At 35.6% G+C, this 26,871-nt stretch overlaps 1 long non-coding RNA gene and 2 pseudogenes across 1 annotated transcript; 1 reads left to right on the top strand and 2 right to left on the bottom strand.

Moving 5' to 3' along the window:
* Positions 1 to 26: 26 nt before the first annotated feature.
* On the bottom strand, positions 27 to 6,921 carry LOC142861037 (uncharacterized). Its single transcript, XR_012922101.1, has 3 exons — positions 6,735 to 6,921; positions 2,407 to 2,458; positions 27 to 724 (listed from the first exon to the last, which is right to left on the bottom strand). It is a non-coding gene; the product is annotated as an uncharacterized LOC142861037 (long non-coding RNA).
* Positions 6,922 to 7,198: 277 nt separating this feature from the next.
* Positions 7,199 to 9,711, bottom strand: LOC105855749 (serine/threonine-protein phosphatase 4 regulatory subunit 2-like; annotated as a pseudogene).
* LOC105855806 (large ribosomal subunit protein uL1 pseudogene) overlaps positions 9,710 to 26,871 on the top strand; it is a 43,013-nt pseudogene continuing 25,851 nt past the window's right edge.

The raw sequence follows: 26,871 nt of genomic DNA, 5'->3' as shown, positions 1-26,871 counted from the left end.
ATGTCTTCCTCAGTGACAGGGAGAAGAAAGTGTATTTATCATCTGTTGACACATTGGAGGAATGTAATCTTCCGAAGTGAAGCTTATTTGGAGGGACACATCATCTCTGTGTTGAAGTCTAATCCAGTTAAATTGTGACTGGTGTCTTGAACACATTCTAACTGCAAAATTATTTTGGCCTCGGCTTTGTAATCTGAGGTTTGCTTAATGAAATGAATACATAAATTTTTTTTAAAGGCAGAGGCAAACTCTTATAATAGTATACTATCTGCTATATAATTTACATACCTATATGTATATATCTGTATATGCAGGAAAAATACTAGAAAAAAATACATCAAAATGTTAATGATTGTTATCTCTTTTGTTATAATAATTGCTATATGCTTTTCAATGAATATGCTACTGTCAAAAAATTTTTTTTTATTATACAAAATGCCATCGTACCAAAGGTGGGCTACAATAGAAAGAAAATCTTATCTAATAATGTACTTAAAAGTCAAGATCACTTCATGGCACAGAAAATCCCTATGGACATAAAGAGAAATTACAGTCTTTTTGTGAGTTTTGATTTCCCTTACAGTGTCTTTTGCAAAGCCGACTTCCTCCTCAGCATCAGCAAAGCCTGTTCTTGGGCAGAGAGGGAATGTCATGCCAGCAGCACATTCCACCCAGGTGACACAAGGGGGTGCACAGGCCCTGCTTCCAAATGCTTCCCTTTGTCCTGGAAAGAAGAGAAAAAAAAGAATAACTTACATTTGATTTGGTGACAAGTTAAAAATGTTTTAATAGGCTTATGTATACAATTCATAGTGGATTTCTAACCTGAGAGGTCTCTGAGGGCATGATCCTACGTACAAACCACCTCTCTACTACCCCACATTTATTTCATGAGATAAAATATCTCAAGAGAATGAATGGTCTTTTAAAGCACAACTAGTAAAACTGGAGACAGCCTAAATGGCCCAGAATAGGGATTGTTAAATGAACTGCGGCACACAATAAACAAATTAGAAAATAATCATTAAAAATTATGCAGACATAGAAAGGACATTAAAAGGCAATTTATACAATAATATGTACAATATGGTCTAATTTTTTATTTAAGCATATTATATGAATAAATAGAAAAATCTAGAATATGTATGCCAAAATATTAACAGTCATCATCCTTCAGAGGTGGAGGACAGGTTATTTTTTATTGCCTTCTTATTGCATATCTACATTTTATAATTTTTGTCTGTAATGAATAAGAATTTGTTTTTAAAACAATAATGTGAGTGCTTCCAAATAAAAATAAATACCAGTTTTTATGACCTTTCTTAATTAAATATATATGTAAATCACTACAAATCGCCCAGAGATATGGTGACACTGTAGCGCCGTTTGCCAAAGACAGTTCCACTTTATGACTGTTGTTCTGTTATAACTATTAATAGTGCCCCTTTCACTCTCAAAAGTCTAAATGATAAGCCACAGGCATATTTTAAAACTTTTCCCAGGAATTTCACAAGCCTTGCAGCTTTTCCCCTTATATCAGCAGGCTGCTTCCGATTCAAAGGATCTTAATCCTCATCTCTGCCAATGTGCTAAGATGAAAGGCTAGTCCAGAAATTCTGAGGTTCCCAGGGCTGCATCAGGGTCAGCACCGGGTCAGGGTATAGCCCAACACCCATCTGAATCGTAGTCAAGACAGGATGTTTTTGTGCTCCATCTTGACCCTTGGCTGAAGTGACGATAAGGCACTCAACCTTCAGGACCCCTCGGACATGTCTTTTGGGCCAGAACCTTAGCACTATTATTAATACGATAGATAACACTTTTCAAAGCACTACCATACGTGTAAAATCAACCATCCTACTGCCTGGGTCAAAATCCTTTGGATTGGAAGTAACAAACACCACTTGAATAGCAAGTGAAAATGGAAAACTTTTGAAATTAAGCTAAGGGTATCTCCTCAGATTTAAAGCACAGAGCCCAACTAGGCTCTGAGTCCTAATTCCCTAGGGACAGAATCTAATTGATTCAGTACTATGAATGGATTGGCTCCTACTGAGTCAGGTGTCTACCCTCACTCAATCAATTATGCCCAGGAAGTGGTAGAATTAGAGTACTAAAGTGGCCTACCCATGTGAATTAGGGGGAAGGAATGTAGTCTGAGTAGACATCTCCACAAGAATATGCTAGTTTTCCATTCTTCAGAGAACTTGGCAGGTTTCTCTTCTTCAATGACACAATCCAACTACACAAGCAGAAATGAAGGAGCTCTTACCCACACATCACAAGTATGGTGATGAAACTTCAATAACACCCTAAACCAGAGTTTTCCCCATAGCTTTCTTAATTCTATTGCCAACTTCCAAGGAACTGAGACCATAGATAGTCTTTATCGACTTTCTTCCATACCTTAAATCAAATCCTGTGATGAAGAGTACTGAGGAAGTCTTGGGTCACTCATCTGAAATGCAAAATTTGTATTCATTTGTTTTTTCATCCATTGACTCTTGTTAACAAACATTTATTGCATTGCTACCAAGTGTCAGGACCAGAGCTGTGGGCAGAGATAAGACATAGTCCTTATTCACCAGCCTTTAACAATGTACTGACAGAGTCAAAGAGATAAAAGAATAATTACGTTACAGTGTGATCTGACATACAACAGAAATATATATAGAGTGTGCTGAGTGCAGAGAAAAAGGGCCTAAATCAACTTTTGAGGAATTAAAAAAGATATCAGAAAGGAGATTGTATTTTGTTTGGATGCTGATAAAAGACTTTTCCTGATGGAGATGAAGAGGACGTTTCCAAGCTAAAATATGACAATAATAAATGGCTACTATATACTTAACATTTACTGCATGTAGATACTCTGCTATATGCCGTACATGGATTATCTTATTTAAACCTTGCAATCCAGTTGGTCTGCCTGTCACTCCATTACCCATATGTATCTCAGCCAGCCATTTAGAACATAAGATCCCCAGGAGGACAGAACTGTGAGCACGTGGGAACTTTAATGAATGCCAACTGATATGCTGAAAATACTCATGCTGTACATGAGAAAACAATAACACTTTTACACTGCTGGTGGAAGTACCACTTCCTGGAGGACAATTTGTCAATGTGCATTAAAACTCACTCCTAGAAATTTGCCTTAGGGAAATAACTGAGAATTTAGGAAAAGGCATAACTACAAGGATATCCATCACAGTATTATTCACAATAACAATCTGAAGTGTCCAATAATGTCATAACAAAAGATAGTGTAGAAGTATAATTATTTAATGTAAAGATGTCCATGGTAAGTTTTTAAAATTCAATATATAAGCAGAATATATAGAATAGTCTTAATTATTTTATCTGTATATATATAAATATATGCATATAAATTTAAAATGTGCATATATTTTAAATGTGCATATTTAAATCTATGTGTTTATAGATTTGGGTATGTTTCTTTATGTATATATTTTAGTTTATATATGTATATACACTTATATTAAAGACTAGAAAGAAATACACTAAAGTACCATGGAGTACTATTCAGCTCTAAGAAACAACAGTGATATAGCACATCTTGTATTTTTCTGGATAGAGCTAGAACCCATACTACTAAGTGAAGTATCCCAAGAATGGAAAAACAAGCACTACATATACTCACCAGCAAACTGGTATTAACTGAGCAGCACCTAAGTGGACACATAGGTACTACAGTAATAGAGTATTGGGCAGGTGGGAGGGGGTGGGGGCGGGTATATACATACATAATGAGTGAGACGTACACCATCTGGGGAATGGTCACGCTTGAGGCTCAAACTTGTGGAGGGAGGGGGGGCAAGGGCATTATTTGAAACCTTAAAATTTGTAACCCCAAAATATGCTGAAAAAAAAATTTGAGGGTTGGATAATCTTTCTTTTGGCTTACTGCTATTTTCAAACTTCTCTACAATAAGATCATATTACTTATGTAAATAAAACAAAGTGATACCTTTCAATGCCATTTATTAATAGTAATTAATAATCTAATCATTTGTTTAAATTTACCAAATCAAGGAACAAGATCTCAAGGTGTGACCTACACTTGACATAAAATTACTTGGTAGTTTGATTTTTGTTATTTTTGAGGCAAGAGTCTTACTTGGTCACCCTGGGTAGAATGCATTGGTGTCATCATAGCTCACTACAACCTTAAACTCCTGAACTCAAATGATCCTCTTGCCTCAGCCTCAGGAGTAGCTGGGACTGTAGGCTAGTGCTATGATGCCCGGCTAATTGGCTAATTTTTCCTTTTTTTTGTTTTTTTGTTTTTTTGTGGTTTTTTTGAGACAGATTCTTACTCTGTTGCCTGGGCTAGAGTGCCATGATGACAGCCTAGCTCACAGCAACCTCAAACTCCTGGGCTCAAGTGATCCTCCTGCCTCAGTCTCCCAAGTAGCTAGGATTACAGGCGTGAGCCACCTTTGTTATTCATCTAGGCATGCTTTTTTTGAAAATGGTGGTAAATTTTTGCATCTTTGAATAATATTTTCGTAGAGATTATTTACATATCCAAATTATATCCTATTCCAATGAAGCTGAAGAATACAAAAAGGAAGAAATTCCTAATCTGCCACTTACCAGTAATTTGAGCATTGGTAAGTCATACAAACTCTCTGAGCTTCAGATTGATTATCTATAAAACAGGAAATTATAACCTATCTAACCAGTTCTTACAAGCATTGAATAAATGAGCCTGTGCACACTTTATAAACTTTATACTAATGTTCAGTGGAATTTTAACAAAGATCAGATGTTAGGTCTTAAGTTCTCCTTTGGGAATCTTCTAATTTTTAAAAATATCCAACAGCTTTATGGACTACACAGTTATTCTTTTTTATTCAATCATACTTAATCCATGAGGTATTGCCAACCCAGGAAAATTATATTGTTCTCATAAATGGGTTTGGCCACTGCTCTTCTAGTTTTAGAGATTCACCATTGAGAAGAAATTTCACATTGCTACTAGAAACCTTTTATAAAACTGATTCAAATTTCTTAATGTATTTAATTGCCCCATACAGCAAAGTGCTAAGTCTGACAGAGTAGCCAAGGAGAATGCTCGTGCTAATTTTAAATCCCTACTCTTTCTGTAATCATTCACCCAAGGATTCCAAAACTGAAGTCACTCTTCTCCCTGTTGTGGTCAAAAAGTCAGTTATCTGAGTCATTGGTATTCCACTTCTAGTCTAGCTTTTTGTGCCCTTCCTAATCTGAGGAACCGTTTTTAAACATGCTGACCATGAGATCTGATTCAACCCAATTTCATCTGTTGAGTTCTATCTCTGTCTTTTATGGCTTCATAAGACACCTGTTTCCTGATACATTATTGGAAACCACAATGTAATATGACATTAGAGTCTAGTTATAGAAAGTGAGTTTCTTTACAATAAATTTTTTTTCTACTTTTCACAAACATAGTCTTTCCTTCAGGTTAGCTTTTGACAAATACTCATAAAATCATATTGGCAATACTGGTAAGCATATTTGCTTGGAGAAAGAAAAGAGATCCTAATTTTGGAATCTTAAACTCTTTTGGCATCTCTAAATTTGAAAGATGATCCGGGTGGTGAACTTTTAACGGTGTGTTCTACTTTGGGCCTGTGACACCATTATGAGCACATTCGGACACATCTGAGGGATGTTTCCCTTCCCCACCCTCCCATCATCGACCAGCCCAGCCAACTGTTCTGATTTACTCCAATTCTCTACCCTTAATGTTTACAAGGGTGGGTAATGGAGTAGCAACTGAAAAGGGAAGCTGAACTCAAAGCATTCTTCTTTGTCTATTAAATATACTTCAATTCAAGACCTTTTATTATAATTGCTTATTTAATTATAATTTTCTGTATTTGTTTCACCTGTAGACCATAAATTCTGCTGCTGTTTCCCCATTAGCTAACATAATACCTGCTACAAAGTAGGTGCTGAATAATAATATATGAAATGAATGAATTCTCTCTCCTAATCCTGGTTTTCATTTTTATTAACAACATTAATCAATCAAGTGGGGGCTCTCAAGGGGATGGCTATATGAGTCAATTGCAAAAAATATGGTCTACCAGTGAGAGGTGGCAAAGTTTGGCCTCTGGAATGTGAATCAGTCCCCAGTGTTATCCACAATAAAGATTGGGATGTGTTTTTTGTTTGTTTGTTTGTTTTCTAGTGGTTTTTAAAAAATAACATTAATATTTATTGCTTTATATGAATATTGTATTGAAAGCCCAAGCATTCAGTTATACCACTTCACAAAGACAGCAAACACATCACATCCTACAAAATCTACTTTACAGAAATTTAAAAATTCTAAATATCAAAAGGTACAGCTGAAGAAACAGGTATAAATTTGGCATACAGTAGTTTTGGCAGGGAAGTTGCAGCTTGCATGACTTTAAATATGTGAATTTGAAAGTATTGAGTGTAATTATTGTGCTTTGTGTTGATCTGAAAAACATAACACTGGCTGTTAAAGAAACATGTTCAGAAATAGTTAATGCATTTCAAAATGTTGTACAAATTATGGTGGTTCTATGCACCTCTAAAGTTTCAGTCATTTAGCTCATGTACATTACTAAAGCAATATATTAATTCTTCCAGTACAATGGTATTTCATACCATTGACATCTGCATACTCTAGAATAATTCAGAAAGAAATGTATAATATTCACAATGTTCAGAAAAGCAAAAGGTCAACGAACCTGCCCAGTTCTTCTGAGATGGTCTCATGTCAGCTTCATAAGCATTCATTCTGCAAGATAGTAAGATAATGTTTGAGCACAATTTCCAAGATAAAGCACATTTTCTCATAAATAATGAAGTCTTTTTTCTCAGGCACCTCACAAGTATACAAAAGAATTTCAGTTTGAACAGATCTCTTGGATTGTGTTTAACCTGGTATTTCAACAGACCTAAGATTTCCAGGGTTTCACAAGGGCCAGATTTTATTTGAATTAGTCAGAAGAGAAAGAAAATGTCTTCTGAAAGAAATGAACTCAATCATTACCAATAGAAAAAGTACCACTGTATTCATCTCTTTTCTATAGAAACAAAAAAACATTTGCCCCCTTAGAATCCTATATATATGTACATATGACTTACATTCCATTGTACATAGTCAAACAATAAAATCTGGAAACTATCATGAAACACTATAATTCACATGTTAAAATGTTGAAACTATGACCAAAAATATGAAAACTGTTAGAGCTGTCAGAAAGAGACAAGACAAAAAGCTTTTTTGCATATGAATAAACTAAATGTGATAATATCAAAAATTTTCAAAATTATAATTATTACTTTCCAATATAAAAAGTTGAATTCTAAATTCAAACAAAAAATCTAGGCCAGGCGAGGTGGCTCACACCTGTAATCCTAGCACTCTGGAAGGCCGAGGCGGGTGGATTGCTTGAGGTCAGGAGTTCAAAACCAGCCTGAGCAAGAGCGAGACCCCGTCTCTACTATAAATAGAAAGAAATTAATTGGCCAACTAATATATATACAAAAAATTAGCCGGGCATGGTGGCGCCATGCCTGTAGTCCCAGCTACTCGGGAGGCTGAGGCAGAAGGATTGCTTGAGCCCAGGAGTTTGAGGTTGATGTGAGCTAGGCTGACGCCATGGCACTCACTCTAGACCAGGCAACAAAGCGAGACTCTGTCTCAAAAAAAAAAAAAAAAATCTATATACAAACTACTGATTTGATCAGAACAAAAAAAAAGGTCAGCAGTAAGCAGGACCCAGAGGAGCTGATATTCACAGTTCTTACATGCACAACTCTTATTTTACAATGTGCTTCTCTTATAAAAAGTAAAGGTCCACTTTTACATAAAAGTTTTATATAGGCTGGGTGTGGTGGCTCATGCCTTTAATCCTAGCACTCTGGGAGGCCAAGGTGGGAGGATCGCACAAGGTCAGGAGTTCGAAACCAGCCTGAGCAAGAGCAAGATCCCATCTCTAGTATAAATAGAAAGAAGTTAATTGGCCAACTAAAAATATATAGAAAAAATAATTAGCCGGGCATGGTGGCGTGTGCCTGTAGTCCCAGCTACTTGGGAGGCTGAGGCAGTAGGATCTCTTAAGCCCAGGAGTTTGAGGTTGCTGTGAGCCAGGCTGACACCACAGCACTCCAGCCCAGACAACAGAGTGAGACTCTGACTCAAAAAAATAAATAAAAAGTTTTATACAGTGTTAAGGCCAGAACTGTATGCAAAATACCACATCTGAATGTTTCTAAATAATCTTGTTCCATTGGTTCATCTGTGACTTCTGTGGCTCCATCATGATTTTCAATGGATGATTCTGAGAGAATCTCTCTGGTTTTACAGGAATTGGATCCTATTAATTCTTCTGTTTCCTGCCAGTCAGAAGAACTATAGGGTCTGTGTTTTCACTATCTTGAGAATGCAGTAAATCTTCATCAGCTTGAGACAGATCAGATCCCTCCATTTGATTATTTTCCTCAGAAGTCTCTTCATTCACAGTTAGGTGATCTTCAGTTCTTTTCCTTGAGTTTTTTCTTTCTGGGATCATTTCTCTTGATGTCATGAAAGACTCTAGAAATAAGCAAATGTTATTACAGTTAAATTTATTTTTAAATTACCTCCACAGTTAAGTTTCATGAATTCTGATATTCTATAGTTCAAATCATATCCCCTGAAATTCTGCAGCAACTACATACAGGTGGGAGAAAAGCCCAACATCAGCATTATAAGGAGTTCCATTATGTTAAGATCTTTCAGGAAAAAAAAAATGAAGTACAAGAATTTGAGGATCTCCTTGCTCCACCCTTTTACAGATGGTCTCTAAATACCTTCTTCTTTCTCATCATCCTCTTCTTCATTGTCTTCTGTACGGTGCTGCCTGGTACACCTACTTTCTTTGTCCTTATCCTGAGATGAAGATGATGCCTCCGTTTCTTCTACCATAACTAAAGAAATTTCACTGGCAACTGTTTGGCCGTTTCTCTGACTTTAGCTTCTTGGTAAACCTGAGTCTTTTTACCTCATGTCCCTCAGCTTTCACACTGTCTTCATCTGGGCGTTTATTTTTTACAGGGCTCACTGAAGAAACTTCCAATTCAGAGATCGGAGAGTCCCTGTGATTTTTCTTTTCATTTGAGTTTCATTCTTTTTCGTCTGTGCTCTCAGGCAAACCATTTGTTGTCATGGGGCTGACAAAGAAACCTTTGGTTGATTTATATACACCTCTCAGTATAGCGTGGTGAATCTCCAGAAAACATAACACCATTCATTTGGTTTAAACTATTGGAATTGTTTTCCTCTGAAGACGGATAAACACGGCTAACAACCATCACATTCTTTTCTACTCCTCTGAGAAATGTGTCTGTTCCTGTATAGTTTCTCCTTGGATCTGTTAGCAATTCACATAGTCACTGAATAGTAAAAGGGATACCATTAAATCCAGTGACAATTTTCAGTGTTCTTTTCCTTCATTTCATCAAAGGAAATATATTCGACAGAGGTTTAGGAGCTGAAGTTCTGAAATTATCCATTTATTTTCTCCAGTTTGAAAATAAAATAGCCCTTTAATTTGGGACCACTGAATCATTGTTTCTCCAGTCTTGGCTACATGACAAAGAAACTGATCCAGGACCAGACAAATACCAGCCCCCCTTCTCAAAATCTTTCAGCACCTCCTGCAGCCTCTCCACGTCCATGGCTTCCCAGAATCCCTTGCAGCCTCCACCTCCCATCTCCCTCCACAGGGCTCCTGGGGGCAAGAATGCCTCGCTTTCACCAAGCCCATCCCCTCCCTTGCACACACTCCCCCATGCAGGCAAGTGTGGGGGGTACGGAGGGAGCTGAGGAGAAACGAGCAAGATAGTGAGATCGAGGAGAAAGCAACATCATGCCCCAATAAAGATGTTTTTACAATGACAACTGTGGATACTCAAGAAAAATGTTAAAATAAATTAAGTTATTAATGTTAAAATAAATAAGTTATGCTAGATCAATGGCAAGGAATTCATCACACTTTACATTATTTTAAAATCAAACAGCTGCTGCCACTCCTTGTTATCAATAATCATGCCTCAAGCAAAGGCTCCTTCCTCCCCATAAGAGTAGCCAATTAGACACATACAGGTGAGCCAGGCATGATGGCATGCACCTGTAGTCAGGAAGCTTCAGCAAGAGAATCACTTGGGCCCAGGAATTTAAGTCCAGCCTGGGCAACATAGCAAGACCCCACCTCTTAAAAAAGAAAACTGCACATAAGTGATGAAACTGTCCTAAACACTTTATGTGTTATCATCACTTTAATCTTGACAATATTGTGAGATATAGATAATTATTAAGCCCATTTTATAAATTAGAGAATACAGCAACCAGAAATTAAATAAATTATTCAAGGTTCCAAAACATGTACGTAACAGAACCAGAATTCAAATCCATTTATTTTAATCCAGAGCCCAAGAGCTTATCTACCAAACGCTACCATTAGCAGCTAATACTTAAAATTACCAGGTTCATTTTAGTTTAATTCTATTATATTCAGAGGCTATGCTTTGTACAATTTCCATTTTTTTTTTTATTTGCTGAGTTTGTTTTATGACAAAAACACAATATTATCTGTCTTGGTTAATGCTCTTGGTACATTTGAAGAAAACGCATATTCTGTTATTGTTGGGTGGAGTTTATGAATGTCAATTACATTCAATTGGTTGATGGTGTTATCTTTGTCAATTTTATCTCTACTTGCTCTATCAATTGCTGAGTTGATAGAACAAGAAAAATTGAGTTGAAGTGCTCAACTATAATCTGTATTTATCTAGTTTTATCAATTTTTGCTTAATATATTTTGGAACTCTGTCGTTAATGTGCATTTAGAAGTGTTATGTCTATTTGGTTGATTAACCCTATTATAATTATATAATGTCCTTTATCCCTAGGAATTTTCCTCTCTCTGAAGTCTACTTTGCCTTATATTAATCTAGCCACTCAGCTTTCTTTCAAATAGTGTCTTCATTGTATATATTTTTCTAGTCTTTTTTTTGTTTGTTTTCTGAGACAGAGTCTCACTCTGTTGCCCCGGCTAGAGTACCGTGACATCAGCCTAGCTCACAGCAACCTCAAACTCCTGGACTCAAGCAATCCTTCTGCCTCAGCCTTCCTAGTAGCTGGATCTACAGTCAGGCACCACCATGCCCAGCTAATTTTTTCTATATATTTTTAGTTGGCCAATTAATTTCTTTCTATTTATAGTAGAGACAGGGTCTCGTTCTTGCTCAGGCTGTTTTCGAACACCTGACCTCGAGCAATCCTCTCGTCTTGGCCTCCCAGAGTGCTAGGATTATAGGCATGACCACCGCAGCCAGCTGAGAATGAGTTTTAATAAAAAGAAATTTGGGCCATATCTTTGGTTGTATAATAGCCTTTTTTTATTGTTTAGAGCAAGCTGCAGTTGCATTACAAATAATCAAAATCTCCAAATAAGTTTTTATAATATTAGGAATTACTTTTATAATTGAAAATGATAAATGTTATTTTAAAAATAAAATAGCTATACAGATTATTAAGTGGTTTTTCCTAAATCTGTAACTTTGCTGGTCACAAGCACACATCTCCACTATTCCCCCACAGATAGACACCTGACCTTCCCTAGCTTGGAATACCACATGGCTGAGTTCTAGTCAATGCAAAGGAATGAAATGAACCTTCTCATTGCGTGAAATTCCATGTTCTCTTTGTTTCTACATTATTGTGGCTGTTCACAGTGGGGGACAAAAGGGCGGGACGTTAGCTTTCAAAAAATCAACTTGGATAAATCATTGTAAATATACTCCTGAACTCATCTGCATGATTGAGCCTTCAATTAATTCCTTCAGACAGAGGATGTCCTTTAAAAGAGTCTGGCATGACCATGAAAACATTTTCATAAAATTCATCTCTTACTGCTTTCTTTAATCTATCCATGGTTGAAGTTCAGTGGGTCAGGAATAGTTGAACAATTAATAGTTTTATCTTAAAGAAATTGAATCATTAAAGTTCATATTTTTTTCTTTGAGACAAAATCTTGCTCTGTCACCCAGGCTAGAGTGCCGTGACATCAGCCTAGCTCACAACCTCAAATGCCTGGGATTAAGTGACTGTCCTGCCTCGGCTTCCTGAGTTTCTGGGACTACACACATGCACCACCACACCTGGTTAATGGTTTCTATTTTTAGTGGAGACAGGGTCTCGCTTTTGCTCAGGCTGGTCTTAAACTCTTGACTTCAAGTGATCCTCCCACCTTGACCTCCCAGAGTGCTTGGATTACAGGCATGAGCTTGCCTGGCCAAAATTCCATATTTTGAAAAGAAGAAATATAATAGAAAAAAGTTCTCCTCCCTTTAAGGAAATAATGGGGGAGGGAAAATGGGTGACTAGAGACATCAGTCACCAGATCATCTCAGAAAGAAGGAAAAATTTTAGATGAAAAATACATAGCCCAGGTGAAATTCTGGGGGAAGAGTGCCAGAACCTATTGGAGATTTCACAGGAAAAAGTTACAGAACAGAACAAGAAGGAGCAAGATTTCAACAGGGATCAATCCCTGAGTAATATGGAGCCCCATAGACAGGGGCATGGCTGACTCTTATCCTCAAGCACCACCTACTGTCTAGGACATTAAACTGGTTGTGCCAATATCATTCACAGTTAAGAAGTTCACAGTGCTGGGGGAAAAGAAAGGATTTGAAAGACCTCCATCCTCCCTCACCAAAGAGAGACGGGGCATCTGCCCATGCACATAGTACACCACTGCTATAGCCTAGCAATTGAGAAAACCACCGCACTTAGAATATCCATAACCAAGGTATCTATCCAGAACCTAGACTCCCATCAAAGTACCCACAAGCAAACCAAAGCTCCTTATCCAACATATGCTAAAGATACACCCTTAACAGTGAAAAGGAAAAAATACCATCTAAACAAATGAAAATCCAAAAACAAGAAGTGACAGCTGCCCAGATGAGAAAGAATCAGTGCAAGAACTCTAGAAGTGTGAAAAATCAGAATAAAAGGATTTCCCTAATCTAGTACACCAGCTGTCTAGCAATGGATCTAAATCAAAATGAAAATACTGAAATGACAGATAAAGAATTCCAAATATGGATTGTAAGGAAGATCAATGAGATACAAGAGAAAATGGATAACCAACTCAAAGAAACAGGAAAAATAATTCAGGATATGAATGAAAAATTTACTAAAGAGATAGATATATTTAAAAAAAAATAGAACTTCTGGAAATAAGAAGTTCATTTAGGGAAATGCAAAACACAGTGGAAACTTTTAATAATAGACTAGACCAAGCAGAAGAAAGAATTTCAGAGCTTGAAGACAGCTCTTTCTAATTAACCCAGTCAGCCAAAAAAAAAAAAAAAACAATTAAGAAGAACAAAGAAAGTCTATGAGAAATATGGGATTATGTAAAATGACCAAAAATAAGAATCATAAGCATTCCTTAGGCTGAAGAAGAAAAAGTAAAAGGCCTTGAAAATATATATGAGAGAATAATTAAGGAAACCTTCCCTTTACTCACTAGAGATTTAGTCATCCAGATACAAGAAGCTCAATGAACACCTGGGAGATTCATTGCAAAAGGGACATCACCAAGGCATAATCATCAGACTGGCCAAAGTCAACATGAAGAAGGAACTACTACAAGCTATGAGGCAAAAACATTAAGTAACTTACAAAGGAAAACCCATCAAACTAACAGCACACTTCTCAAAAGAAACCTTACAAGCCAGAAGGGAATGGAGTCCTATTTTTAGTCTCAAACAGAATAACTGCTGGCCAAGAATTTTGTGTTCTGCAAAACTAAGTTTCATAAATGACAGAGAACTAAAGTCTTTCCCAGACAAGAAAACACTAAGAGAATTTGTCATGATTAGACTTTCCCTACAAGAAATGCTTTAAAATGTTCTATCCATGGAACAAAACAATTGATACTCACCAGTGTAAAAACACCCAAAGTTAAGACTCACAGCTCTTGTCAACCAAAACATGAGAGAGAGAACAAAGCAACTAAGAAACAATCAAAATGATGACCAGAATAGTATCTCACACATCAATAGTAGCATTGAATATGAACAGTCTTAATGCCCCCTTAAAAGATATAGATTGGCTGAATACATTAAAAACACAACCGAAATATACATGTCTCCAAGAAACCCCTTTAACTTCCAAAGATTCTCATAGGCTGAAGGCAAAGTGGTGGAAAAAAATATTCCATGCAAATGGAAACAAAAACAATCAAAAGTAGCTATTCTTATATCAGATAAAATAGACTATAAATCAACAATGGTAAAAAAAAAAAAAGACAAAGATGGTCATAGTATAATAATAAAGGGATCAATTCCACAAGAAGATATAACAATCCTAAATTTGTATGCACCTAACACAGGAGATCCCAGATTCATAAAGCAAATTCTACTAGATCTAAGGAAAGAAATAAACAGCAACATCATAACACCTGGAACTTCAACACTTCACTGACAGAATGAGACAGATTATTAGGGCAGAAGATCAACAAATAAATACTGTACTTAAATGGGACTGTAGAACAAATGGGCCTAACAGACATTTACAGAACTTTCTACCCCAAAACTATAGAATATACATTCTTCTCAGCACATAAGACATTTTCCAAGATAGATCATATGTTAAGCCACAAAATAAGTATTAGCAAATTTAGAAAAATTGAAATCATACAATGTATCTTCTCAGACCACAGTGGAATAAAACTAGAAATAAATTCCAAGAGGAATTCTCAAAATTACACAAATGCATGGAAATGAAACAACCCACTGCTGAATATACTTGAGCTATTGATGAAATTAATATTGATATTGATCAATATTAATATTGATGAAATCAAGACAGAAATCAAGAAATGTTTTAATTGCACAACACAGGCAAAAAGCTTCCAAAATCTATGGGAAACAGGAATAGCTGTGCTAAGGGGAAAGTTCATAGTCTTAAATGCTTACATCAAAAATACAGAAAGATCACAAATGAACAAGCTACTGTCACACTTCAAAAAAGTAGGAAAAGAAGAACAAACCAAACAAACCCAAAACTAGCAGAAGGAATGAAATAATAAAGTTCAGAGCAGAACTAAATGAAATGGAAACAAATAAACAAAAATACAAAGGATCAATGAACCAAAAAATTTATTCTTTGAAAAGATAAAAAAAATTGATAGACTACTAGCTAAATTAACCACAAATAGAAGAGAAAGGACTCAGATAAGCTCAATTAGAAATCAAAAAGGAAACACCACAACTGATATCACAGATATACAAAATACCATCTGTGACTACCATGAAAAACTCTACACACACAAAACTAGAAAATTTAGAGGAAATGGATAAATTCTTGAAACACACAAGCTCCCTAACCTTATTTAGGAAGAAATAGAAATCCTGAACAGACCAATAATGAGTAGTGATATTGAAACAGTATTAAAAAACAATGTTCTAACAAAAAAAAAACCCTAACCCAGTTGGATTCAGAACCAAATTCTACCAGGCTTACAAAGAAGAACTGGCACCTATTCTACTGAAACTGTTTGATAACATTAAGAAGGAGTGAACCCTCCCTAACTCATTCTATGAAGCAAGTATCACCCCGATACCAAAACCAGGAAGAACAAAAGGAAAACTATAGACCAATATCCCTTATGAACATAGATTTAAAATTCCTCAACAAAATACTGGCAAACCAAATTCAATTACACATCAAAAAGATAATCCATGTTGGGCACAGTGGCTTACACCTGTAATCCTAGCACTCTGGAAGGCTGAGGTGGGCAGATCGCTTGAGGTTGGGATTTCAAGATCAGCCTGAGAAAGAGTGAGATCTCATCTCTACAAAAAAAAATAGAAAAATTAGCTGGGCATGGTAACACTAACCTGTAGTCCCAACTACTGAGGAGGCTGAAGCAGGAGGATCACCTGAGCCTCGGAGTTTGAGGTTGCAGTGAGCTAAGATGATGCCACTATACTCTAGTTGGGTGATAGAGTGAGAACATATCTCAAAAAAAAAAAAAAAAAGATAATGATTCACCATTATGAAGTGGGTTTCATCTCTCAGGGATGCAAGGATGGTTCAACATATGCAAATAAATAAATGTGATTCATCACATAAACAGAAGTAAAAGCAAAGACTATATGATCATCTCAATAGATGTAGAAAAAGCATTTGGTAAAATCCAGCACCCCTTCATGATAACAAAAAAAAACCCTCAGCAAAATGGGCATATAAAGAATATATCTCAAAATTTTAAAAGCTATATATGAGCAACCCACAGCCAACATCATACTGAATGGAGAAAAGTTGAAAGCATTTCCCATAAGAACCAGAACAAGACAAAGGTGCCCAGTGTCACCACATCTATTTCAACATAATAGTGTAAGTCCTAGCCAGAGCACTCAGGCAAGAGAATGAAATAAAGGGCATCCAAATCCAGAAAGAGGAGGTTAAATTATCCCTGTTGGCCTTGCATACAAGATATGATCTTGTATCTATAAAACCCTAAAGACTCCACCAAAAGATTCCTAGAATTGTTAAATAAATTCAGTAAAGTCTCAGGTTACAAAAATCAATGTACACAAATCAGTAGCATTTCTATTATACACTAGTAAGAGACAAGCTGAGAGTTAAATCAAGGACGCAATACAATTTATAATAGCTAAAAAGAAAATAAAATACCTTGGAGTATACTTAACCAAGGAGGTGAAAGATCACTACAAGGAGAACTACAAAACACTAGCAAAAGAAATCATAGATAACACAAACAAATGGAAAAACATCCCATGGTCATGGATTAGAAAAATCAACATTGTTAAAATGTCCATACTGCTGAAGTGATATACAGATTCAACACAATCCTCATCAAAATATCAATGTCATTTTTCATAGATCTAGAAAAAAATAATCCTAAACTTGATATGGAACAAAAAAAGAGTCAACATAACCAAAGAAATCTTAAGCAAAAAAGAACAAATCTGGAGACATCACATTACCTTACTTCAAATTATGCTACAAGGCTATAGTAACTAAAACAGCATTGTATGAGTATAAACATAGACACACAGACCAATGGAACAGAATACAGATCCCAGAAATAAAACCAACTGATTTTTAACAAAGCAGAAAAAAACATACACTGAGAAAAGGAAGCCTTATTCAATAAATGGTGCTGGAAAAATGAACTAACCACAAGCAGCAGAATGAAACAGGATCCCTATCTCTCACCACTCACAAAAATTAACTCAAGATGGATTAAACACCTAAATGTAAGACCTAAAACCATAAAAATTCTGAAAGGAACCATAGGAAAAACTCTTCTAGACATGGGCCTAGCCAAAGAATTTATGACTTAGAGTCCCAAAGGTAAATGCAGCAACAGCAAAAATAAATAAATGGTACTTAATTAAATTTAAAAGCTGCTGCAGACAATGGAAATAACCAACAGAGTAAAAACAGACAACCTACAGAATGGAAGAAAATAGTCACACACTATATATCCAACAAAAGGCTAATAATTAGAATCTACAAAGAATTCAAACAAATCAGCAAGAAAAAAAACAGCCCTATTAAAAGTAGGCAAAGGCAAGAACAGAATTTTTTCAGAAGAAGATAGACAAAGGGCCAATACACATGAAAAAATGCTCAACACCACTAATCATCAGGGAAATGCAAATTAAAACCACAGTGAGATACCACCTTACTCCTGTCAGAATGGCCATTACTAAAAAATAAAAATAAATAAAAAAACAGTAGATGGTGTGAATGTGGTACAAAAGGAGCACTTATACACTGTTGGTGGGACTGTAAATTAGTATAATCTCTATGAAAAACAGTGCGGAGATTCCTCAAAGAACTAAAAGTAGATCCACAGTAGATCCAGCAATCCCACTTTTGGGTATCTACCAAAGGAAGTCATTTTATCAAAAAGACAGCTGTACCCAAATGTTTGTGGCAGCATAATTTACAACTGCAAAGATGTGGAATCAACCTAAGTACCCATCAGTACTTGATGGGGATGAAGTGGATGATAAGTGGATGAAGAAAATGTGGGATATATATATCACAGAATTCTGCTCAGCCATAAAAAGGAATGAAATAATGTCTTTTGCAGCAACTTGGATGAAAACTGGAGACTATTATCCTAAGTAAAGTATCTCAGGAATGGAAAAACAAAACCCACATGTTCTCACTAATAAGTGGAAGTTAAATGATGGGTACACATGGTCATAAAATTGTGTAAAGGACATTGGATACTAAGAAGGGGGGAGTCTGGGAGGGGAGTGAGAGATAAAAACTTACCTATCAAGTACAATGTACACTAGTTTGGTGGTGGGCACACTAAAAGCCCTGAATTTAGCATTGTACAGTTCATCCATGTAACAAGAACACTTGTACCCCCTAATATTTTGAAATAAAAATCTTTAAATAAATAAATAAAATAAAATTCCTTGGCTCTTTGATTAAGAGATTGCTTTAAAGACTCAATAAGGCCGGGAGTGAGACTCTGTCTCAAATAAATAAATAAATACTTCAATAAAAAGAAAGTAATCAGCTTTAATTAAAGGAAAACAAATCAATTGACTTGAGAGTAGCTATTTTTTCCCCAACACTTTGTTGTAAGGCTCTGTGTTGATATATATATATTTTTTTAAACAGAGTCTCACTCTGTTGGCCGGGCTAGAGTGCCGTGGCATCAGCCTAGCTCAAAGCAACTTCAGACTCCTGGGCTCCAGCAATCCTACTGCCTCAGCTTCCCAAGTAGCTGGGACTACAGGCATGCACCACCATGCCTGGCTATTTTTTCTATATATTTTTAGTTGGTCAATTAATTTCTTTCTAATTTTATTAGAGATGGGGTCTCGCTCTTGCTCAGACTGGTTTTGAACTCCTGACCTCAAGCAATCCTCCCACCTTGGCCTCTCAGAGTGCTAGGATTATAGGGATGAGCCACCGCTCCTGGCCTGTGTTGATAAAAAGCTAAAATATACAGCATATGCATCACCTAAGGCAATAAATAAAAACATTCAGTCAACTCTGTCTCTGCCACAGAAGTAAAATTGTTATCTCAGAAGAGTTTGGGAAGAAGAAGAAGAAGAGGAGGAGGAGGAGGAGGAAGAGTTTAGGTAATATTAACTAAGATAATGTATGTGAAAAAAAACAAGCTCTAGAGAGAGAAAGCAGACCAGTGTTTGCCAGGGGCTGGGAGTGGGGAAAGGAGTTGACTTTAAAGGGCTTGGGGAAATTTTCTAGAGTGATGGAATTCTTCCATGATTTAGTTGTGGTGCATTTGTATGCATTAGTCAAAATTTGCAGAGTAAATATTACTGTACCTAAATTATACCTTAATGACACATAGTTAGTCGTCAAAAAGAGAAATACAAAAATTACTTTTCACTTTAGCCAGGCATGGTGACACATGCCTGTAGTCCCAGCTACTCGGGAGGCTGAGGCAGCAGGATTGCTTGAGCCCAGGAGTTTGAGGTTGCTGTGAGCTAGGCTGATGCCACGGCACTCACTCTAGCCTGGGCAACAATCCCTATCAAAGTACCATCATCATTCTTTACAGATCTAAAAAAAATAATTCTACACTTTGTATGGAACCAGAGAAGACCTTGTATAGCCAAAGCAATCTTAAGTAAAAAGAACAAACTGGGAGAGGTATCAGTCTACCAGACTTCAAGCTGTACTACAAGGCTATAAGAACTAAAATAGCATAGTTTTGGCACAAGAACAGAGACATAGACCTTTGGAGCAAGACAGAATCCAGAGATGAAACCGTCCACATATGATAATCTAATCTTTGACAAAGCAGACAAAAATATACACTGGGGAAAAGAATCTCTTTTCAATAAATGGTGCTGGGAAAACTGGATAGCTACATGTAGAAGAATGAAACTGGATCCCCACCTCTCACTTCTCACAAAAATCAATTCAAGATGGATAAAAGACTTATACCTAAGGCATGAAACCTTAAGAATTCTAGAAGAAGATGTTGGGAAGACCTTTTCAGACATCAGCCTCGGCAAAGAAGTTTTGAAGAAGGCCTTCAAAGCAATCACTGCAGCAACAAAAATTTAAAAAATGGGATCTGATCAAATCAAAAAGCTTTTGCACAGCCAAGGAAACTATCATTGAGTGAATAGACAGCCTACAGAATGGGAGAAGATATTTGCTCTCTACACTTCCAATAAAGGGCTAATAACATACAGTTGGATGTGTGTCTAAATTTTTCACTCATATCTCGAAAGCTGACATGCTCAGTTTCACAAGCTTTTAGATACTTACAAACTTTGTTTCTGTCCTTTTCCATTGATAAGATATACGAATAGGATTTATAAAGGGTGGTGGCCAGGCAGGCCCTGCCAAGTCTCTCTCTAGTCTCTAATTTGGAGATGGAAAAGAGAATTTTTCAATTAAAATGACTCAGTATGATTGTATTTAATGGAACTTTTTAAAGTGATGGCTGAAAAAAATAAAATAGAGGGTTAAAAGCTATGGAGTCATAACACTCTGGGTCATAGTAACACTGACCAGTGACCTTTCAATGACTAAAGCATGAGATTTCCCCACACTTCTTACAGACTTTGAATGACATGATTCCATAGGTATGTGGCTGGGTAGGGACTAGAACATGAGGTGCATGGCAGCCACTAAAGCAGACAGTAGTGAAATAAGGTCAAGAGCATTTTTCAAGCTGAAATCTTTGGAATATTGCAAGTTTATTCATTGTTAACAATGTTACAAAGTTAACATTTCTTGAGTTTTTGAAATTTCAAGAACTTTGTTAAATGTCTTACTTTTATCACTTAAGACAATGCATTGCCTCCTTTTTACAGATGGGAAAAATTGAGGCAAAAAGACTGAGTTACTTGCCCAGTATCACAAAGTTGGTAAGTGTAGTAAAGTTGGAATTTAGATCCAGTCTTTTGAATTCTAAAGTTTATGCTTCTGACTGCTATCCTACAATGACTATTTGCTCAGGGAAATGCTTTTGATCATATCTTCTGATAGTGATGTAATATTTATTGAAGAAAAATATTCTTTTCTTTTATAAATTGCATGTTGTAAAAAAAAAGACCTTGCGAAGGAAGCTGGATGGATCGAAAATTTAAAGTACTTTAGATTTTTAAGTAAGTGCCCAAGAACTTACTTACATCTGTAATTTGAGGCTTAAATACATCTTTACTTTTTAAGGAGAAAATAGCAAAACATTATGAAGGAGATTGACAGCAAGAACTGCACTTCCAACATAACTGTAGGGCACTCTGACCTTGCCCTGAAATAGACCAGACAGTATAGGAACCAAGGGTTGGAAAGCTCTGACTTTTACAAATGGGTTGGAACAAGCCAGAGTCTTGAAAGATAGCTGAGCAAATATTGAGGTTAAGAACTCTATATAAGTCTTATTCTAAGTTTAATCTAACTCCTGGAAATCGAATTCTCTATTTCTTAAGAATAACAGTGATCCTATACTTCTTGAGGCCAATTCATGGAGTGATAAGGTGTTGTACGCATCCAGGACACAGAGTCTTTATTATTTGATGGTTCAGCTTTGATGAAAGAAAGTTTTGAAGAATCAGAGCTACTTTCCTTTGTTCAAGAAAAATTAGGATTTATTTCAGAAACTGTACTTTCTCTGTTAAAGGGCCCATGTTAAATTTGAACATACCATGAATCATTCAATAAAATTGTTTTTACTTTTCTGGAAGGGAAAACTGGAGCCTATAATTATCTTATTCCTTTTCTGATAACACAGAGGACTTATTATGTGTAGCACATACTTCAGCTCTTGAACATATGCAGCTTAAATATCTCATTTATACTAGTCTTTAATTGCCCCATCTTTGCTGGTCTGGTTTTCTTATGCTTCTTATGGGAGGGAAGAGACACATAATTTCTCTGCAGTCAAATGTATGAGTATTCACATTAAGTGGAATAAATAGACTATAAATAGTTCAAGTCAAATTTTACTACAAATTATTTACAAAAAAACCTTTGTTCTTAAAATATTTTTGAATTTAGGAATTAAAGATACAGTGTACCAGTTTGTGGACCTGCAATACTATGCTAGAAAGGAGCTTTATTTGTTTATACTGCACAGAGATTTTATTTTTCAATTAAACTGAAAAATATATACATGCATTTACCCATACAAATTGCAAACAAGTATTAAAATCGTGCTCTTACGGAAAGTCTTAAGATGAGCATATGCATTGACAATATTGAATTAGAAATTTGTTTGAGAATATGGATGCTATTAGCAAGATAATAATCTCTTACACCTTATTTTATATTTTGTCAAGCACTATTATATTCACTATCATATCAGTCTGTACACCAATTTGGTGAAATAAAGGCAACAATTATTACTTTTTAAAAAAAATCACACCAATTTTTTCTGGTTCTCAAAGACAGATTTCTTGCAAATAATGTGAAAAATAACAAGAGAGAAAAAGCCAACGGTTTTTCCCCATGTTTTTACTGAAGGAGAAACTTAAGGTCAGAGAGATTCAAGGACTAACTCTGCAACGACCAGCTGGAAAGTGGCAGAGCTGGAGTTGAAAACGTGTCTGACTCCGAGATTGCAGATTATTCTTTCCACAATACCTAGTGAGCACCGACTTTGTGTCCAGCTGTCTGGTAAGCACATCCTCTATACTACAGCATCTTTCAGCTAAAAAAAAAAAAAAAAAAAAAAAAAAAAAAAAAAAAAAAACAGAAGAAAAGACATAGAATCTCACAACTTAAAACATCCGTGGAAATCTAGGTCTGAAGAAAGCAATGGGACCATATGGTTGGCAGAATGACTTATTTTCATTTTATGGGGAATGTTGCATTTGCTAAATAAAGTAGAAAAACTCTGTTTAAACTATTTGATTGCTCCCTTGAACCCAACAGTCACGTTAGTGCTGGTTGGGGGCCTGCTCACCGATGTGGACTGGAGCTACCTCAGAGCAGCTGCTCCTATAATTGGCCACACTTGTTTGGTAATTTATGAACTTTAACCTGTGCAGCCACTGGAGTCTATTGATGGTTGGGGTAAAGGAGCGGATGTAGGCCAGTTATTTCCAAAAACTTAGTCTTTTCCCTGATGCTGTGGTGAAATGGTTATCATTAAACTGTTATTGAGGGTTTTTAGAAAACTGACTTTTAGTGAATTGACCTAGACATATTTGGTCCAAGGGTCAACTTTATAATGAAGGGACTCAAATTTAGATTTTTGATGTTATCCCCAACTGAGGTCATACATACATTCTGTATTAGTTTCCTGGTGTTGCCATGAAAAAGCATCACATACTGCGGGGCTTAAGCCATAGTAATTTATTATTTCACAGTTTTGGAGGCTACAAGTCTGAAATCAAGGTGTCACAGGGTTGGTTCATTTTCGGAGGGTACCAAGGATTAGGACTTCAACATATCTTTTGGGGTGGATGAAGGAAAATTTTTATGTGTCATCTTGAAGGGAGATTTTGGATGATATTAAGATTTAAGTTGGCAAATTTTGTGTAAATTAAATCCCCCCCCCATGATGTGGGTGGGTTTCATCAAATCAGTTGAAAGTTTGAATAGAACAAAAAGACTAGCCTTCTCTAGCACAATTCTTCAGCAGACTGCACCTGCACCATCAGCTCTCCTGGGTCTCCAGCCTGCTGGCCCACACTTTAGATTTTGAACTTGCAAGGCTCCATAACTGCCTCAGCCAATTCCTAATAAGAAATCATATATATATCCTATTGGCTCTGTTTCTCTGGAGAATTATGACTAATAGAGGGGCTGGGGGAAACAGAGACACAGAATTCAACTCATAACACGGTCAGTCATAAAGACACCCTAGTAAGATTGAAAAGATACACATGTCATAGAACCTGAAAATTTGAGCTCCGTTGCCATAGCACATCACCTATGTGTAGTAAGAATTAAAATCTTTTTGAAAATCCTGTAATCATCTTGTGAATTGTACAATTACATTGCATTATATTTTCTGGTGTTTCCAAGTATCAAATAAATGTCTTTGAATTATACCATAAATTTTTCAGTTCTGTTTTGAAATGTATTTCTCTTTTAATATTTTGGAACCCTTAAAATTAGAAATAACTTAGGTATTTTTCAGTTTCTCAGAGACTCTACTTAGCTGTTACCTCCCCACTTAATACCATTCCCATTTGCTTCCTATTGCCAGGAAATCCTTGCTAATTCCTACCTAGTGGCCTTTGCACAGATTCTTCTCCTACCGTCTCTCCCCCAGGTCATGTTCATCATCTGCTTTAAGATCTCATCCCAAATAAATGCCAGCCTTATTTAATCACTGTCTAATTAATGACATATTTAACTTGTGCTAATGTAAGAAAAATTATTTCCCAACCTCCTTTATAATTAAGTGTGCTTTTGTGACAAAGTTGTCCTCAATTCAGACTAAGGAAGTTAGATTCTATTGTATAGTAAGAAGCCAGTGAAGTATCAGGAGCAAGCGAATGATACAATTCCATTTTTCTGGGAAAGATTCCTCTCACTGATCTATAAAGAATGAATCAGAGGGGGCAAAAATATATGCAGGGAGACAAGTTAGAAAGCTCAAATATTAATCCATATAAGAGGATTGCAGTTTTATCTGGGGTGGTTTCAATGGAAACTAAGAAAACAATACTTGGTAATGGGTTAGGTATGGGGAGGAGGAAGGAAGGAGGTGTCAACAACAGCTAACAAATATAAAAAGATGGTCAACCTCATCCATAATAAGATAAATGCAAAGGAAATCTATAGTGAGATAACATTTCTCATCTATTTTGGGAAAAATTCTAAATTTTGACAATGTGCTCTGTTGACTTAGGAACACAAACACATTCGTTTAATGTTGGTGGAAATGCTAAATGGTACAGCCTCTTTAAAAGAGAATTTAGCAACATGAACATTTATTTTTTGACTCAATAATGCCACTTCTAAAAATCTATCCCAAAGATACACTGGGAAATATACAATATTCACACATGTACAAAACTATTCATCACACAAATATTTATAATAGCAACCAATGAATATACCAAAGCTAGCTTGTATCCACTTACAAGAATCGATTATTAAATTTTCGGTAATTTTGCAATTTAGTTTTTAAACTCAGCCATTGTTAAAAAATTATGTTACATAAACTTATAATTAAATAAATTATTTAAAAAACATAGGTAATAACTATTCAAAACTCATCACTTCCTAATTATTTCACCACACTTTACTATTATCTATGCTCTTGAGATTCTTATTTACATGAATTATATCCAAATGCTGGAAATACTGTATAATGGTGTGCTACTGTACCTCACTTCCCAATTTCACATTCAGTGGCATCATGTTAATAGCTTGAAATCAGCCATGGTGGGAGTATTGACACCACAGAAATTTGCAAACACTCCAAATCAGAACGTTTTCCCCTATAGAGAACTGGTTTGTTAGATATATAACAACACACACTGGAAACAAGACAAACATTTATCAAAACAGTTCTGGTTGACTAAACCATGATATATCCATTCAATTAAGTATTATGTAATTATAAAAAGGAAATAGGCTATTTTTATATACTTCTATAAAAAGTGACCTTCAGAATATATAGGCAAGTGTAAAAAGCAAGTTGGAGAAAAATATTTATAACATGTTACCACTTATTGGTATGAGAAGGAATAGAAAAGAAGGATACAAAACAGGGAAGGATGCAAAGACATATATGCTTTTGCTTATTTTTTTTAATAAAAGGCTAAAGCCAAAAGGTTTTTAAATGGCTATGTATAAACAGAGGGAAGAGACGGGCAAATGATAGACTTTTTTGAAAAGTCCTCATTTGGTAGATTTCTTTGGAACCATGTAATTGTTTTAAATAGTTAAAAATTAAAATTAAATTTTAAAAAAGTCCCTAAAATTCTAAAGCAATATGAAACCAATCTATGTAATGAGTTGATCATGTAATAGCATAGAGAAAAATTATTTCAAATGAATTGAAAACACAGTAATTTCATTTGCATAGTAAGATATATCCTGAAGAGCAAAATAAACAAATAAAATGGACAAAATTTAAAACAATTTTCAGCAGTTATATTTTCTGAAACCATTTTATACAATCTAGGATAAAGAAAATAAGTAATTATATATGTGCCACTAGAAATCAATTTTTTTACAACAGTAGGAAAGATATAAATATAAAATCAAAGAAGTAAAAACATCATAATCTTTAAAATTAAAATATAAACTCATATTTTCTCTTAAAAAATATTAATGTATTTACTAGCTCTGTTCACTGAAAAAGCATAGAAACTATGACTAATGCAGCAGCAATGACACTCCTAAAATCTAGATGTCGTCTCTAAATGCCATTTCCCAATACTGAGATCCTTGGAGAAATGATTTCAGTACTGGAGCAGAAGATGTCTAAGATAATCTTGGCACATCTAGAAAAGAGTGAAGCTATCAAATACGTGGGAGCCAAACTGGGTTTGTCAAAAGGACTTGAGAGTCAAACTGAAAAAGCTCCTGCTATTTAAAGGTGGCATAATTTGAGTATCAATAAAAATAACTACTGCAAAGTATTGAAACACATAAAATCATTTTTAAAAGTTCATTGGTCTCCCATGTAGGATGATACAGAATCAACTTACTATGTTGAAATGAAACAAGATTAGCCATGCTAATTGTTGAAGTCAGATATTCTCCCTAGTTTTGTATATGTTATAAATTTTTCATATTAAAAAGTTAAAATTTGAGGAGAGAGACACTGATCAAGATGACCAAATAGAACACTCCAGAGATCATCCCCC

This window comes from Microcebus murinus, chromosome 1 (genome assembly GCF_040939455.1).
Source record: "Microcebus murinus isolate Inina chromosome 1, M.murinus_Inina_mat1.0, whole genome shotgun sequence".
Classification (NCBI taxonomy): domain Eukaryota; kingdom Metazoa; phylum Chordata; class Mammalia; order Primates; family Cheirogaleidae; genus Microcebus; species Microcebus murinus.
This window is presented reverse-complemented; position numbering and strand designations above follow the sequence as displayed.